Source organism: Geospiza fortis, unplaced genomic scaffold (assembly GCF_000277835.1).
Source record: "Geospiza fortis unplaced genomic scaffold, GeoFor_1.0 scaffold600, whole genome shotgun sequence".
Taxonomy (NCBI): domain Eukaryota; kingdom Metazoa; phylum Chordata; class Aves; order Passeriformes; family Thraupidae; genus Geospiza; species Geospiza fortis.
Window position 1 is genome coordinate 646,314 of NW_005054562.1, and position 16,084 is coordinate 662,397.

At 44.8% G+C, this 16,084-nt stretch overlaps 1 long non-coding RNA gene across 1 annotated transcript in view; it reads left to right on the forward strand.

Annotated features, from left to right (window-relative positions):
- The window catches only part of LOC115948854, an 84,980-nt gene extending 72,054 nt beyond the window's left edge, over positions 1–12,926 (forward strand). The window contains exon 3 of the long non-coding RNA XR_004082620.1: positions 12,810–12,926. This is a non-coding gene — a long non-coding RNA (uncharacterized LOC115948854). The remainder of the gene's footprint in view (positions 1–12,809) is intronic.
- Positions 12,927–16,084: the final 3,158 nt, after the last annotated feature.

The following is a 16,084-nucleotide window of genomic DNA, read 5'->3' on the forward strand; positions in this document are numbered from 1 at the left end:
CAGGAAGGAGTCCTCCAGTGCCTGGTGAACTGTGAAATCGGCTGAAATGGGGCTTTTCAGGGTCTCTGGTTCATAACAGATTGGAGGCTGTGTCAGAGCAGACCTGACCAATGCTTTTCTCAACATGAGGGTGAATGTACCCCAAAATATCTGTCTGTCTCAGTTTGAAAAGACAGGTCTCTGCTGAGAAAGGCAGGAGCCTCCCTTGAAATGGCAAATGTAAACCCCCTCCCTCCAAATGGTTATAATTTTGAAATTAAGAGGCTCTTAGAAAAAGATATGGGAATAGGAATAACAGTTTTTTACTAGTAAAACTAAAAATACAAATGCAGTAATACAAACAAAACAACAATGACAGAGTCAGAATATGCCCTGACACCCTGTGGGTCAGGTGGTGGCACAGTCCCATCCCATGGTGGCTCAGCCCTCCTGCCGTGCCAGCTGTGGTTCTGTTGGAGCAGGGATCCTGGAGAAGAGTGGAGTTTTCCTCTGAAGGTCCAGTGATGGTGTAGATGGGCCTGGTCTTCCTCTGGGAATCCAGTGGAGAAGAAAACTGCTCCTCAGGGAATCCAGTGGGAAAAGGCTGCTCTGTTGCTCCAAATCTCTGATTATATCCAGGTAGGAATGCTTGACTCCTTCCCCTGGGCAGAGCATCTCCCAATGGGATGATGGAATTTTATCAGTCATGCAGTGACACTCAATGGCCATTAACAGAAGATATCTCCCCAGAGGGAGGATTGGTTGTGGAAGAGATAAAGAGATGAAGAAAACTGCCCAATTAACAGAAGATAACTGCCCCACCTCTGATGGCAAATAGAATACACACCCCCAGCTACATCTTTCAACCTCAGACACTGTCATCAGGGTGAAAGAATGGTGGGAAGGGGATGAATTTAGCTCTCCACAGGCTGCCTCAGGCTGGTAGCTGTCTCTGCTGTCTCACAAATGCTTGGTGAGTGCAGCTGGTCTGGAGAAGACAAGCTCTTTTGACAGCACATATTTACACATCCAGATGTTCTGTGTTCACTGTCTTGTTGTCCTGGCCTGTAAAGCCTTCAAATGAGGTGAAATCTCTTTTCTCTTGCTATGCTAATCCTGTGCTCTCCTACCACATTCTGCTGCAGGAAGGAGATGTGGCAGGAGGCTCAGCTCCATCGTGGAGCATCCCCAGCTTGTGAGGGTTGGTTGTGAGTGTGATTTCCAAGGATTTGTTGCTGTGTTTTTCTGCTTTGTCCCTCTGGTGAATGTCTGTGGTGAAAAACATCTCTACTGCTTGTTCCTCTTCAGTCCATGTTAATATTCATCCTGTTGCCTTGCTTCAAGGAACCCCAGCAATTCCTTGCCTCCCTGTGACTTTGATTCTACTGTGGAACATTCCTTTACTTTTCAAACAGTTTTTTTTTATGTTTTTTTTGTTTGAAAAGAAGGAAAGTTGAAATTAAGATAATGACGATGCTCGTCTTCCCTCCTGGCTTAGGGAGATTATGTTGTGGTTTAAAAACACCGGCAGAAAGTCTTTCTGTGAATATCAGATTGGTGGAATATTAAGAACCTCTTGAAATAATTAAGGGATCAACCATGTTCTCTATCAGTGAGAGGTTGTGGCAAAACTGAATGAGTTGGAAAGTTGACAATGGTTGTGTTTCCTCAAATATGTGCAATGGCAGGTTCACTGTAAGTTTTTTAGCAAATTCACTTTAGTCTGGTAAGAAAATTGGCTCACAGCCACTGCTGACTCTGGGCTATGATTCATGAAAATTTCTTCACCAATAGAGTAGTCAGGCACTGGAGCAGGCTGCTCAGGGAGGTGGTGTAATCACCAACCAGGGAAATGTTCAAAAGGCTTGTGGAAGTGGCCCTTGGGGGTTTGGTAGCTGTGAACACGGTGGTGATGGGTTAATGGTTGGACCCAATGATCTTAGAAGACTTTTCCATCATTATCCTGTGATCTGTTGATTAGATTTACACTGGACATAACTGACTTGGATCTTCTTCCATGGTCTTGGTAAGAAACCTGAAATGAAGATACCAGGTTGTTTTCTGTCTCTTGATGAATCACAGCCAAAGGTAGAAGTGGATTCTTTATTTCTCACTGGGCACTGTGTTCTCACCAGACCATTCTGCTTCTCATTTACCCTTCTGCAAGGTTTATTTATAATGTGACTGGTAGTAAACACTGGTGGAAGTGAGAGCATATTCTGATTGTGTGTATTGAATAACAATATTTCTTCTTTGGGAAGTGGAAACAAGTTATGTTTGTGGATGGGGGAGCAGGATCCTGGGACTTAGGAATCTATTACTTTATTAATTCACCCATTTTGCCCTGCATATTCCTTCCCTAAGCAATTGCAGCTCTGTCTATCAAGATGTTCCCGAGGACTCAGAATTTGTTGCCATCCTCAGATGCATTTTTCATTATTCTGTTGAAATCCAATATAAATTTATAAATGCCATTTCTAATTTTGTTAAGCTGACCTAGTGTGGTGCAGCTGGTCTCTGTCCATTCGTGCGTGTACATCTTTTATAATTAATAAGTTTACTCTAACGTCAGAGTAGCAAACTAGACACCAGTTCCTTCTTTCCTGTGTTCCTCCTCCCTGTTTTTTATTACAGCAAATAGACATTAATATTCATCTTTTGTAACCAGTGAAAAGGTGGATGAAACCTGGATTTTGAACTGACTGGAAATTTAATTTTGCTGTTCACTGAAATATGTAATACTTCTGTGTTTGTCTAGCATATGGATAGACTGAGACTGTTCTACATGCAAGGCTCACAAAAAAATAGACAGCATGGCACAAAACAGCAAATAGAAGAAGGCAATACAGGTAAAAAGTAGAAAGAAAACCCTTGAGGTAGAAGCAACAGAGCTTTGTAGCATTTGTACTCGGGCAGTTCAGGGTTTGAAGCTGTCTAGATCATCTTCTTCAGGAGCCAGAAGAAATGTTTAACTGTTGTATTAATGTCAGTTTAAAAAAAAGGAAGGGTGACATCACATCTTGATCAAAATGAGCTCAGAGTGCCCTGGCACTAAGTCACGAAAGCACTGCCATGGTATGGCCTGGAACAGCAGAAAACATTACACACAGCTCAGTGCCCAGAAGATCTTTGGTCTCCCAAAGACTCAGGAGGCTCCTTTTCTCCTGATCTTGAATTCCTCAGTATCAGGGAAGCCTGATTGCTTCTCCAGCAGTAAAGATATTTGCGTCCTGAGGGCTGGCCTTGCCTGTGCCATCACTCTGTCATTTATCACCCTCAGCTGCTGCTTTGGGGAACCAAACTGTCTCAGGGTGTGCTGCCTCGTGCTCTGCGGGTGGAAGGCATCCTTCTTTCCATGGCATCTGTGATCCTTTTGATGGAAGACTTTTTCTAGCAGGTAGTTTTGCTCTCCAGAAGTTTACATACCTTAAAGGGGACGGAGTGGGAGGGTCTATGAATCTGAAATTCCCATGGTAAACAAAACATATCCAGCCCTTCTTCTTGGCATTTGCCTAAGGCCAGCCCGTCTCTGGTGCAGGATTTGAAGCCTGTCTTCTGTTCTCTTGTGAGAAGACGTGAAGACAGGTAGATGTGGAAGGAGAGTCTGTTCATTGAAGTGGCAGCTGGGACTGACATGAAAGGAGAAGAGCAAGCTTCCAGATTGCTTTCCTTGCCTCTGTTCTTCATGTCTGATGTGCAGACATTGGTGCCACGTGAAATGTGTGCAGACAACTTGCATCCATCCCTTCTAAACCCTATTGCTTGTGGTTCCCTTCTGCTTTGTGTTTTGGTCAGTCCATCAGATCTGAAGCCCTCTGACATCAACAGGAGGTGCTGGGTGAAGGCATCCAGAGCTTGGTGGGGTTGGAGGTGCCTTCTGGTGGACAGGAAAGGGTCTGTTCTACCTGATGGGTGCTGCTGTAGCTGCAAATCTTGGGGATGACTGAGTGATGAAAGAAGAGGTTAGACAGGAACTGTTCCTGATGGCTTTGCGTGGTGTTGCTGAGCTGGGTGAAAATGAGCTTGAGCAAAGGCTGCAATCAGATGTGCTGAGAACAGCCAGAGCTCTTGGTGTCATTGCAATTAGAGGCGCAGTGAGCCAGCTGTCTCTGCTTGTGGCTAGGTGTATATCTCCATAAAATGTCATGGGTGTCTTATCTTGCAGCCTGTCCTGATCCTATCTGTCCCTGTTCCTGGGACAAAATGCTCTGCTCCTCGAGACATCTACAGTGGCAGCAGGGAAGAGAAATCAAATCCATTGGGAAGCAATCAGGTGCTTTCCTCAAATAAGGACTTTGATGAGGAAGAACGCAAAAAAAGAGAATTTTTGCCATTCTTTCTGAGCAAATCTGGAGAAGAGCAGGAACAGCTCATTTCTGAGATAATCTCTGCTGGTTTTACTCTGCATCGACTCCACGGTGCCTCTGGGCCGTGGGCGTTCGCTTTGCTCTGCCATGAGCTTCAGTGGAGGAGGGGAGGCAAGAGCACAGTTCAAGGGATTGAGTCAGGCTGCTCACAGTCATTGGTGATGTCACGCCCGTCAAGCATCACAGAAGTGTCTCTAGAAGCTTCTGGAAGCGTGTTTAATTTGTACAAGATTATGGATATGATGCCCTGGGGGTTTTGTTGTTGTTGTTTTTTTTGTTGTCGTATTTTGTGTCTTGTCAACGTAGGCTAGACAGTGAGGTCCTCAGGCTGTGGGGACAGAGATGACTTCATTCTCCAAGGACCTTCCATCAGCTTTAGAATTCAGTTGGGAAGCAAACTGTGAGGAAATATCTGTACTGCTGCACTCCCAGCCCTGCTGCAGGCTGGGCATTGCTCCTGACCACCCTCCTGCCAGGCATTTCTGCAGCTCCTGAGCACTGCTCTCCTCTCCTTGCCTGCCCAAAGCCACCCAGGGATATGACGCTAATATTACAAACTCCACAGAAGATCCAGAAGGGAATAAATTACCTCAAAGTCATCCCCTCCAGCCACTCTGATTGACCTCTGACAGCTGTGTTATGAGGCACTCAAGGATTTGTGCAATGACACCAACTCAAAGCTAAAACCATTGAGTAAAAACCCAACAAAACAAGGCAATCCAACAGCAGAGCTTGTTCATAAGTTCAGGCTCTGGGAGAAAGAGGAAAGAGACATTTTTCTGGGTAAATTCCAGGTTTATTGAGTTCTGGTTTTAATAATTGAGAAAAAACCCTAAAGAAAGCAGCTGGAAAGCAGAATATGTATGACACAAGTGACAGAGTCAACTCTAAGCAGAAGGCTTTGCAAATATGCCCTCTGATCTCATGACTTCAAAAAACTTCCATATTAACCAAGTTATTCCTGGCTGAAGATATCCCTGCTCATTGCAGGAGGGTTGTTCTAGACCTTTAAAAGGTCCCTTTTTAATCTTATTTTTATAATTATTTTATTTATTTTATTTTATTTTTATAATTATTCTGTGAGCCTCTGGTACTCTGCAAACAGGAGAGCTCTGCATCTGTCTGTCCATTTTACAGGTAGGGAAGTGGAGGCAGCTGCATGGAAACCAAGGAAATTCTGAGTATTCTTCCTTGCGGCTCCTGTGTAAACAAAACTCCCAGTGAGAAATGAAAGGAGGTCAATCTCTTTAGTTCATCTGAGGGGAGGTTAAAAGGCAAAAGAGAGCTCAAACAGCAAAGTTCAGGAGCTGGGAAGACACAGCTCTCCTAGCAGAGTGGCTGGGGATGGTCCTTCATTAGCTGGACCCTCAGGGAGGCTCGTATGGAGAGAGTGACCCGGGCTGGCCAGAGGCTGTAGGGGTTGATGTGTAAAGATGATTTATGTGAAATTATCTGCAAGCTCTTTATGGAGGTCAGGCCGGTCGGTCAAAGGATTTTATCTGGTTAAAAAACCTCAGAAAAAATATGCCTCAGGTGGGTCATCCAGAAATGGAGGTGTCATCATCATTAATGAGCTCTGAAGCCTCCAGTGAAGGCACTTCTCCATCAGCAAGGTGGTGTTAGAGCTGGGAATGGAGCACCTGGACAGGACACAGAGGTGGGGCTGTGTGAACCCAGTGAAGGTCAACAAGGCCAAGTGCAAGATCCTGCACCTGGGTGAGGACAATGCCAAACACAAGCACAGGCTGGGCAGAGAATGGATTGAGAGCAGCCCTGAGGAGAAGGACTTGGGGGTGTTGGTGGATGAGAAGCTCAGTGTGACCCAGCAGTGGTGCTCTGGCAGCCCAGAAAGCCAAACCTGTCCTGGGCTGTGTCAAAAGCAGGGTGGGCAGCAGGTGAGGGAGGGGATTCTGCCCCTCTGGTCTGCTCTGGTGAGAGACCTGGAGCTCTGGGACCCTCAACATAAGAAGGATGTGGAGCTGCCTGAGTGAGTCCAGAGGAGACCACAAAGAGGATCAGAGAGCTGGAGCAGCTCTGGAAAGAGGCTGAGAGAGCTGGGGCTGTTCAGCCTGGGGAAGAAAAGGCACCAGGCAGACCTCAGAGCCCTTTCCAGTGCCTGAGGGGGCTCCAGAAGAGCTGGAGAGGGACTTTGGAAAAGGGCTGAAGGGACAGGACAAGGAGTAATGGCTTCAAACTGAAAGAGAGCTGTCTTAGATTTAATATTAGGAGGAAAATCTGTATTCAGAGAGTGATGAGGCCCTGGCACAGGTTTTTTCAGAGAATCTGTGGCTGCCCCATCCCTGGAAGTGCCCACAGCCAGGCTGGATTTGGCTTGGAGCCGTTCCTCTGAGTTTGGTGGGACAGGCAAACTTGCTGAGGATACACTGCCCCATCATTCAGGTCATCAATTGAGATGTTAAGCAGGACTGGACCCAGTATTGAGTGGTTTTACCACCGCCAGGTGCAAGACCTTTCTCCATGGTGCCTGTTCCCAGAGGTTCTCTGTCCTTCCTCGTAGGCTCTCCCAATGTCTCCGTTCATCTTTGCAGCTTTGGTTTAGATCTATTCCCTTGTCTTGCCCAAAAGGAATGGAAATAATGTTTTCCTCCCTGTCTCTTTGCAGCAGCCTTGCAGAATTGAAGGATTGAGTCTTCCCATCAATCTTCACTTCTGTAGGAAAAGCAACCCCATTTACTCAATCTTTCCTATCAGGCTATGTTTTCTTGACCTGTTGTCATTCTCCGAGTTCCCTCCAGACTCTCTTCAGTCTCTGACAATAAAAATCTTTGCTGCAGAATTTGTTGCTTACAGCTGAGGATCTGCAGTGTGGGGTCACGCAGAAGGTTTGGTTCCCTTGTTGAGAAGATTGTAATCCTATTTACACAGCCCCTGTTACAGGAAATGTCACTGCAGATCCGTGCTCAGCTGGAAGCCTGTGGCATCCATCCATCCCTCCATGCAGCACTGGCCAGCAGCTCCCCATCCCCTGTTGGTGCTCCCCTTTGCTCTTTCTAAATTCAGGTCCCTGCAGTTGACCTGGATTATGCAGAGCCTCATTTTCTCTGTTGAACATTATTTCTGGTTTGTTAAGATTGTTCTGGAGGCTGGAGCTGTCATCTCACTCCCCTGTTGGGTGCTGTGTGTGCGTTGGATGAAGATAATTCCTGTTCCATCACCCAGCTCACTGCTCAAAATACAGGTGGAGAGAGCAGAGCTTGGTGGACAACACCCAGATTGCTCTTTGGGTATGGCAACAGTCCACTGGGAGTGTTTTATGGTGAAAGAGAGCAGGTTTAGATTGGGTATTAGAAAGAAATTCTTTACAGTGAAGGAGCTGAGGCCCTGGCACAGGTTGCCCAGAGAAGCTGCAGCTGCCCCATCGCTGGAAGTGTCCAAGGCCAGGTTGGATGAGGCTTTGAGCAACCTGGTCCAGTGAAAGGTGTCCCTGCCCATGGCAAGGGGTTGGAAATAGAGGATTTTTAGGGCCCTTCCAGCAGTTCTGTGATTCTATGTTTTTTTTCTAATTGAAAAAAAAAATCGCTGCAGCTTTTATCAATTTCTTCGGCCATGCAAACATGAGACCATAACAGGCACCCACTGCCTGCTAACTTCTATCAAGAGTTGAAGCTTGGTTTGATATGACTTCTTTCCAGCTGCATAGTGGCTGTCAGTTCTGGTTTTCACCATACTTTCAGTGGCTTTTTTCCACTGTCTTTACAGGAAATTGGAAAAAAAAAACCCTGGTGGATTTGCAATTTTCTTACTCTTTTCTCCACCTGTTTAGTAAATAGGCACAGTAAGGGCCCTCCAGTCTGCCAAGAGGGCCATGAATGGCTCTGATGCTGTTTCAGGCATCACAGGAGGAAAATTGCAGAATCCCAGAGGTAGGAAAGAGCATCTGAAAGTCATCTTGTCCCACTCCCTCCTGAGAGCAGGGTCACCTGGAGCAGGTTTCTCTGGCACATGATCAGTCAGGGCTTGAATACCCCCAAGGACAGGGACCCCACAGCCTCTCTGTGCAGCCTTATGATGTTTGATGACTCTCACCACAAAAAAAAACCCACAAAATAAGCAAAAAAGACACTCCAACCCCAAAACAATCAGGTTTTTTTTTCCTTTTTAAAGTGGAATTTCCTGTATTTCAATCCCTCTTGCCTCTTGTCCTGTCACTGAACACCACCAGTAAGAGTCTGGCTCCATCATCTTTGCTTCTTTCCATCAGTTATTGAGACACCTTAATACTACCACATCCTTCTCTTCTCCAGGGTGAAGAGCCCCAGCTCCCTCAGCCTTTCCTCATCCCATCCTTTCACCATCTTTATGGTACCTCACTGGATTCTCTCCAATATGTCCATGTCTCTCCTCCTTTCCCACTTTTTTCCGGTATTGTCTGGAAAGAAATGTTCCAGCTCATGTTCTTTCTCAGCCAATCTCAACTTTAAATATGAATAAATTGTCTAAAGTGCTGTCGTGGTTGAATTCCAGCTGGCAAATTCCACACAGCCACTCCCTCACAGTCCGCAGCAGGTTGATGGAAATAAAGTGGATGGGTAAAAGTGAGAAAGCCTGTAGGTTTAAATAAGAACAGTTTAATGATTGATTTTTAATATAATAATAATAATAATAATACCTATTTCTTCCATGCTGAAATCTCACCTTTCATTCCCACCACTAATGCTGTCCACCCAGGTGTCTCTAAATGGAGACTGATGGGTGTAGAGCTCTTAAATTTAATTTTGTCTGCATGGTTTTACTTGCCAATATCTTTCCCAGTCCAAGAGTTATGGACCAACTCTTTCCTTGAGATTCTACATCCTGCTATTCTAGTCAGGCATGATTGGCTTGTACGGGATATACAAAGCAAGAAGGACTTGATTTCATTAAAATACAAATTCATGCCCCTTTTAGTCTGGCTTGGATGTGCTTATTCTTTTATTTGTATTTCAGGTGATGAGGATAAAGCTGTGATAAAATGTTTTTTTTTTCTTCTTTCTTATTCTTTTTTTTTTCTGTGTCTAGTAGGTTAGGAAATGCTTGTTCCAATTTGTACAAACTGCCTTCACAGTAAATTGGACAAGTTTCCCTGAGGAGCAGTAGACAAAAGGCTTGGGAAGTGCCATGGGGATGGGGAGGGAAATGCTTTTATTGCCAATCAAATTAAAGGCATTTAGATCTGCTCTTAAATTTTCCTGTAAATATATTACTGTGGGGTAAGAATTTGGCTCCAGAGCTGTATGAAGAAGGGAAATTTCAATAGCTTGGTAGGATGGGGTGGGAGGTGGCTGCTGCTAAAAAGGTTTACTTAAGCTACAACAAAATATTTCATTTTCAATTCTTTCTATTTTTCCTCCCTTACAAGGAGAAAAAGCTTTAAAATGGAAACACGTCCTGAAAATGATAAATCAACATTAAACACTTGGAGTGCTCCAAAAGCCCCCCTTCTCTCCCCCTTTCACACCACTCTGTTGGAGAAAAAATAGATGCATTCACGGTTTGCCAAAACAACGCTTGCCCAGTTGTAATCAAGGCATTTTACAACAGGGTGGGGACTTTCACTCCATGTTTGATGTCTGTGGCCTTGGGGAAGTCATGGCAGGAAATGTTTCCACTTGCTTATCTCTAAAGAGAGAGGGTGGGCCAGGAAAAATCTCTGTACAGAGGCTGTTTTCAAGCTCTTTGGCTGTCCCAAATCCCTGCAGTGGTCTTAAACTGTGAGAGAAAAAGAAAATAATTCCTTACCTCTGCCCAAAGACTTTCTGGCAACTGTCTTCCATCTGCCCAAATTTTCCCAGGTAAATTTTGGATCTTGGGTTGCATTTTGTGATGAAGGTTGTGCTGGTAGTTCTGAGCTCACCTGAGACCTGGGAGAGCTAAGCTTTGTTCCCAAGTCCATCACAGACTTCCCAACTGAATCTTCAGCTGAATCTTGTAGGTTTTAGTGCTTGTGATCAAGAATTTCCACCAAGACACCACAGAATCGCAGAATGGTTTGGGTAGGGAGGGACATCAAAGATCCTCTTGTTCCAGCCCCCTGCCATGGGCAGGGACACCTTCCGCTATCCCAGGGTCCTCCAAGTCCTGTCCAACCTTGCCTTGGACACTTCCAGGGATGGGAGAGCCACAGCTTCTCTGGGCAACCTGTTCCAGGGCCTCACCACCCTCTGAATACAGAATTTCTTCCAAATATCCAATCTAAACTTACTCTCTTTCAGTTCAAAGCCATTACTCTTTGTCCTATCACTTCATGCTCTACTAAAAAGTCCCTCTCCACCTCTCATGCAAACCCTCCTGAGCTACTGGAAGTTGTTCTAAGGTTTCCTGGGAGAAAGTACAATTGTAGGTTGTATTTCCATGGAGCTCATGGTTGAAGTACAATTGTAGGTTGTAATTCCATGGAGCTCATGGTTTTGCAGTTTTGATGGATTGTTCTGCTGTTGAGTGTCTTGGTTTACAAATTTGCCCCTTGCTTCCTCTTGTTTGCTCCATTTTCTGTCTCCTACAAGCACACTCCAACACACACCCTCACCTTTTCTCTGGCTGCTCAGGTTCTCACAGCTCAACTTCCACAAGTTTGGGCTGAAGGCTGTTTCCCTAAAATGAAGGATTTCTGCCCTGGGGGCACCTGCAGCCTGGGATGCCAATTATGTGTGTCTGTGGTACACTGAGGCTGGCAGGGGAAGCTGCACTCTGGATTTTCTCCACTTTTAATGGATTTAGCTCTCAACCATTGCTCTGTCAAGGCAGTTGCACTTTCATCCGCTTTCATGTGTCTGGCCCAATTAAGGGAGGATGGTGAGTGATTTCTTTTGGTCCCGGAGTTCCGCTGTCTGGTGAATCTCAGCGCTGATTTTTTTTTTCCCTTGGTTTTGAAACTGTGAAAGAAAAAAAAAAAAAGGAGAATGAAGTACAACAGGTGCCTGAGGCCATCAGGCTGTTCCCAGTACAGTGCAGAACTGGGACTTTCTGGTGCTTTGCTTTGCATGGAGGACCAACCAAAGGAATAGCTGCAAGTGTCAGTATCAGTGCACCCCAAAAGAGACTTTTCCTGAGATATCTGTCAATTAGGACATCAAGTGACACTTGGTCATGTGCCACAGAAAGTGGAGGCCATTGCCAGCTCTCTGTCAGAGGGAAAATGTCTGGTCCAGAACATGAGAAATTTGAATATCCAAGCCCAGAATGAAGCATTACAGCTCGTGTCATCCAGCCTAACACCCCAACATCTTTCTCAGTACAAGAAAGACATGGAAAAGTTGGAGCAGGACCAGAGGAGCCACAAAATGATCAGAGAGATGAGCCAGCTCTGCTGTGAGGAAAGGCTGTACAGCTGGGGTTCTTCAGCCTGGAGAGGAGAAGGCTCTGGGGATTCCTTAATGAGGCCTTTCAATACTTAGTATAAGAATGATAAGGACAGACTTTTTATCAGCACCTGTAGTGATAGGACAATGGTTTTAAACTAAGAAAAAGAGTAGATACAGAGTAGTTATAATGAAGAATTTTAGTTTATGGTAAGGTGAGTAAAACACTGGAACATCACTAGAAACATTTCAGGCCAAGGAGGTTGGACTGGATGACCTTTAAGGGTCCCTGCCAAGCCAAACCATTCTGATTTTGCCATCACACCAAAAGTGTTGCTATTCTTGCAGGATTGTAACATCTGTTTGGTGGTAGAAACACCATTCTGGGGTGGTTTTTTCGTAGTCTAGGTGTAAGAAAGCAGCAGCTAGGTTTGGTCCTGTATCATTTCCCAGCTCATGCAGCACCTTTATCTCTTCTCTTCCTTTGCTGCCATCATCTCCATGCCTTGGAGCTGAACTGTTTTGATACCAAAGCCCTGGACACTGTTGAAATGCTGGAGGATATCTGGTGAGGCATTTCTGTGGATAAGGAGGAAGAAGTTGTCTTCCTCTGACTGCTGCATTTATTTCATTCTGCTGCTGCTACCTCAGGCCTTGCAGATTTTTTTTTTTTTTCAACCAGCAAGGCAAAATAAATCTGGCTCCAGTATTTCTGCTGGAGGCCCAGCAGCTTATAACAGCAAACTGTCTCTTTTGAGAGCTCATCAGGGCTGCAGTGTGATGGATAAACTCCAGCCAGCTGTGTACTGGTAATGTTCCAGGAGACAGCATCACCTTTTTTTTTTTGATCGAGTGCTTAAGTCTTTACCTTCCAGCTCAGGATCTCAAAGCACTTTGTGAACAGCAAGGAATTAAAAGTTGCCCTTTATCAGTGGAGAAAATGAGACACAGGGAGGTCAAATGACTTGCTTGCCCTCAAAACCATTTGTAGTCCAAAACACCTGGATTTTAGTGCTTTTAATTTTTTTGCAGGTGGGCATGCTGAAGTTTGGAGATTGCCCTGTGTCTTTTATTTTCCTTCTCAGTCCTCTTTTTTTCTTAGGCTTCTGGGGTTTAACTGACTTCTAACAGGGCTGTGCCTGTCTTTTTTTTTTCTGTTTTTTAGGTCTGAAGTGTAATCCAGCATCCATCACTATGCAGAAAATGTCTTATGGATCCATTGATGGGAGTGGATTTGGGAGCAGGAACCCATTTGGAGGCCCTTCGAGACAAGGCTATCAACCTCTAGGTGAAGTATTGATCCCCTGCTGTAATTTATTCCACCTGGTTCCCCGAGGGCTGAAGTTTGACTTGCTCATGTTCTCTGTGGCTGCTGTGTAAATGTCACACCCTCACCAGGGGTCATTCCTGACGCTGATTTTCAAAGGTGAAACCCAAACTTTTGCAGTTTGATCAGTGTGATTGAGGCCTGACCATGCTGAGAATTTGAGACTGTGCCATGGGAGAGCAGGACTAATGAGGGTTTTGGAGGAATTTTGGCGAACCAGAAGGAGAAATGCAGTATGGCTTGTGTCTTTTGTCATCTCCCCATCACCTTCACAAGAAGTTTGTCTCAATAGTTGTTCTAAGGCTGGCAGATGGAGGGAGTAGATGAGAGGATGTACAAAATGCATTGGGCTGTGCTTTCCCAGAGGATAACTTTGATGTGGAAGCTGCTTGAATCTGGGAAACATGCTTGGATGTGGCAAACAGGATCAAAAACTCAGTCAGGAAATGCTGAAACCTTAAACAGTGGCTTGAAAATGGCCCTGGATTCTCTCTTTGTGTTGTTTTTTTGAGCAGAGGCCAGACCAGCTCTAGGGCTGATGTGGGCTTATCTAGTCTGCCTTTGAGCAAGTCTTTTTATCTGGAACACATCCTTCATTTTGTTCCTGGACGTGGCTTGCTCTGGTAACATGGCAAAAGGATCTCTTTTCCTTTCTTCACCAGGGAAGAACGTCACCACTCTCTCCACTTGCCTTTGATTTCAATATTCACTAGCACAGCCTGATTTGGTGTTCATGTTTTGAAGGTTGCAAATGTTCTTTGGGAAATGTTTTTTTTTTGTTTCACAAATAGTGGTTCTCCCTGGATGGAAATATATATATATATATATATATATATATATATATATATATTTTAAAAACAGAAGTTTCTCTTGGGTTTCTCTCTTCTTAGAAATTTGGGTTTAATTTTGATTGTTTTTTTTTTCTTTGAACAGGAAGAAGGTATTGAAGTAAGTACAAGTTGTCTGTTCAGTTGTAAATAGTGATTTTTTTAGGCTATTCTGAAAGACAAAATTAAAGGCATAAAAGCAAGGAAGAATGGGATACTTGGGCACAATCAAAGATCCGTAAGAAAACAGAGTTGAAATGTGGATTAGACAAACAATCGACCTCAATGCATTGTAGCTTAGATTAAAAAGAAAAGAATATTTATTGTGCTGTATGAAAGAACCTCTGTTTTTAATGCAAATTCACAGAATAACTCAAGACACTTGAAATCTCTGAATATTTGAAGGCATTCCTTATTGTTCCCAGCTTGTCCTCAGCTTGGCAGTTGGAGCTGTGATACTGAAGCCACCCTTAGTGTATGGCAAAGAGGGGCTGGCGTGGAAAATTCAGTTATTTTGAAACTGCCACGGTGTGTTGGCTGCCCAGCAGAGCCTGTTGGTGCTCTGGGTTATGGCTTAGACTTGAGTGCTGCTTTCCCCTCCAGGCTTGCACACATCCTGTCTGGTGGCATTGCCATGGATGCATCTCCAGGGTCCTCCAGCGTGGATTTTCCCAGCCAGCCAAAACTGGTTGGTCCCTTATCTAAGCATCCCTGTGGAAAAGGTTGCAAGGGGAGGGATCTGTTTGCATTGACCAAGGCATCTTGGAGAAGTTTCCTTTCTGTGTGTCTCAGTCAGAAGTGGGTTTATCCAACCTTGAGAAAAGAAGGTTTAGGGGAGACCTTTTCATTTTGTTCCAGCATTTAAGGGGTGGCCACAAATGAGATGAAGATTCTCTTTTCAGATGGCAAAGATTGGGGTATTGTGTGCAAGTTACTCCTGGGAAGATTATCAGAGACTCAGACAAGAGTAAAATGTTTTGCAATGAGAACAATCAGCCTTTAGAATAACCTCCCCAGAGAAGTGGTGGATACCTGAATGTTGGACAATTTTAAAGCTCATCTGGATGGAGTGCTGGGCCGTCTTGTCCAGGCTGTGCTTTTGCCAGGAGAGGTTGGATCAGATGATCCTTGAGGTTCCTTTCCAACTTGGCATTCTGTGATTCTGTTCCATGCTCATCTGAACCTGTGTCCCTTTGCCACAGAAGATGGACACTTCGGATGACTTTTGTCACAGCATCCCCAAATATTCCATTAATTAAGTGCCAGGAGAGGGTAATGCAGCACTAATTATCTGCCTCCTGCTTCTGGACAATGGATGACTGGTTTGCTAAGAAAAATTGCCTTTTGTATTAGATCATGGTGTGGCTGGAACAAAGGAGCATGGCCTTCCCACCAGCATTTGTGTCTCTGCTCTCAGCAGGGACAGACCTTAATGGGAATGTTCTGTATGTGCTTTAAACCTCTCCCTCTCTTTGTAGATAATAAATAAATAAAACCAGGTATCCCTGCAGGTAAATGTCCAATAGCGGTCCAGTGGTAATATTCAATATCCAGCAGAAAACCCTGAGATAGAGCAGCAATAAAGATGTTGGGGATGGAACTGCTTCATCTGTAACACAGAGAGCAAAGAAAAGTGGGCTCAGGTTTAGTTTGGTTTTGTTTAATGAGGGGTGATACTGCCATGGGGGTTTCCTCTGTGCTTATGCATCTGTTTGCCTTGGCTCTGTTTCTTCCATGCTCAATCCAAATGTGCAGCCAGGATGGGAAAGTTTAATTACTTGAAGGTGATCCCCTTGGCTCTGGGCTGATGTGATGATGGATGGACTCAGAGCCCGTCCTCAGGCCGTGTGGAGGTTAATGTTGCTGACCAGCCTAATTAGGGAGATCCACAGACTCCATCTGCAGAGTTTGGGGAGGATCCTGAGGCAGTGTGTTTGGAAATTTGGTTTGCCTGCACACCTTGGTGTCAGAGAACTCTAGTTCAGACTCTGGTTTTGATGGTGGATATCCAGGATTTCTCTGGGAAAACAAAACCAAGTATTTTTTTTCATCATTATTATTATTATTTTAATATTGGCAGGTTTTAGGAGGAAGGAGAGAGAAGCTCAGCAGAACTCAGATGTTCTGTGGCCTTAACCAAGGAGCACCCTGAGGTGTGTCACAAGCAGGATCACCAGGATTACCTGGAGTAGAGCACTTTGGGACTTTGGCTGTCCCACAGCCACTGAGGGACAGCCAGGAGCGGCAGGAGGAGGCATAATTCATGTCCCTGCTTTGCAGCTGGGA